The sequence below is a fragment of the Triticum aestivum genome, chromosome 6D (genome assembly GCF_018294505.1).
Source record: "Triticum aestivum cultivar Chinese Spring chromosome 6D, IWGSC CS RefSeq v2.1, whole genome shotgun sequence".
NCBI lineage: Eukaryota > Viridiplantae > Streptophyta > Magnoliopsida > Poales > Poaceae > Triticum > Triticum aestivum.
This window is the reverse complement of record NC_057811.1, coordinates 257,576,453-257,578,331: the sequence shown is the minus strand read 5'-3', so window position 1 is coordinate 257,578,331 and position 1,879 is coordinate 257,576,453. Positions and strand designations below refer to the sequence as shown.

General features: G+C 40.7%; 1 non-coding gene across 1 annotated transcript; it reads left to right on the top strand.

The window, feature by feature from the left end:
- The first annotated feature begins 604 nt into the window (after positions 1–604).
- LOC123146510 (small nucleolar RNA SNORD96 family) lies at positions 605–696 on the top strand. The gene has a single exon (XR_006472768.1). It is a non-coding gene; the product is annotated as a small nucleolar RNA SNORD96 family (small nucleolar RNA).
- Positions 697–1,879: the final 1,183 nt, after the last annotated feature.

The following is a 1,879-nucleotide window of genomic DNA, read 5'->3' as shown; positions in this document are numbered from 1 at the left end:
CCTCGCCACCCGCGCCACCCCGACGCTCTCGCCGCCCACGCCACCCCGCCGCCCCGACACCGTTGTTGCCCCGCCGCCCCCGCCGGCCCGGCGTCCTGCCGTCCCGCCGCCCTAGCCACTCCGACACCGCCGCCCCGCCGCCCCAACACCCTCGCCGCCTGCGCCACCCCGACGCTCTCGCCGCTCGCGCCACCCCGACGCCCCTGTCGTCCTCGCCGGCCCGGCGCCCCGCCGCCGCGACAACCAGGCGCCCCACCGTCCCGACGCCCTAGCCGCCCCGACACCCCGCCGCCCCGGTGCCTCGCCGACCCACTCCGGTGACCTTCCCCCTATTTTTTTTTCTTTTTTTTTCTACTGCTAGTAATTAGGTTAGTTACTACTGTTAGTTTCTTTTTTTTGTACTGCTACTAATTAGGTTAGTTAGTACTGTTAGTTAGGTTGGTTTGATTTTCTAGGTTAGTCTGATTTTCTAGGTTAGTTAGGTTAGTAATCTTTAGACTAGGTTTGTGTCATTCCTCTCATGTCTTCTTTTGTCAGACTTTGTTTTCTATAGTAATTTAAGTTCTGTTTTGTTGACTTGTTTGTTTGAGTTTGTGTTTCTATTTGTCCGGTGATGAAAAACCTGTTAATCATACCATCTTTAGTGACTGATTGGTCGCTGTGCGCCAATGTTGTCATTCTGCAATTCTGAGGATAAATTGAACATCTTAGCGTAATTTTTTGAGTACTTCTGAACTTATATGTCATCTTGGCGAAATGTTAATCGGGCTAGAATTTTTCAAATGGGCTATCCTTTTGGTGGATCTTGAGTTGCTTACTACTACTTGTTTGATCATAAGCATAATCCTATTTGCCTAGAAAGCATTGTCTGACGGCTCAACCATTTGTTATGAAACTCTTTAAATATTCTTATTTGAACTCAGGAATTTGTGTAACGTTTTTGGTTGATTTTTCTTTCCTAATTGGAGATTTTTGTCTATGGATCCCGGTGATGACTTGTGATGTTGAAAAGTAGTGGCCTGATTCATACATTGATGAGATCTATATTATCACTCTGGGTGATCTATCCGACAACATATCCAACTTTTTTTATGTTTGTGTTTTTTTGGTGATATTTCTTTTATCTGGACACAAATGTTCATAAATTGTTTATTTGCTTTGAACTTTGTTGTTAATTTTTGGTTTAAAATCTTTCTCTATCAAGAGAGTACAAGCAAATCTTTGTTGTTATCTGGACATTTTTGCTTTGATCTTTAGACTAGGTTAGTTAGGTTAATTAGGTTTGTACGTTAGTTAGGTTAGTTTGTAGGTTAGTTAGGTTAGTTCTGTTAACCAGTTCTAGTTTTAGTTTTACTAATTACTACTCCTAGAAAAAACATGTAAATGCTTAGGATTAGGATGCATATGCATCCCTTTTCTTTTGTTTCTTGAAAATTAGAAAAAATGGCAGGTTTAGTCATCATTTGTCAATTAGTTGGCTAATGTTTTCTAGAATTATTTGACCATGGGCATGGACACGTAGCAACTAGGAAAGGTAGAATTTTGCATAAAGGGTTTTTGATGGATTTGACCAATATTTTTAACATGACCGTGTGTTGAAACTCTTATATATGGACAATATATGTCCAATGAGCTTCCCTAAATTTTCTCAAATATTTTGGAAATACTAAAATAATTTTAACCTATTAATGACCATTTCTGGCCTTAAGAAAAAGTGTTTAATTAGTTAGTTAGTTATTTTAGGTTAATTACTTAGTTAGTTAATTTTTTTAGGTGTTGTTTTCACCCACCAAATTTTTTATTATGTTTATGTTGTACTAATTTCATTTACTCTTTGTCATTGTAGGTATTGACAGATGGTGGGCGCGGGTCGAGAGCG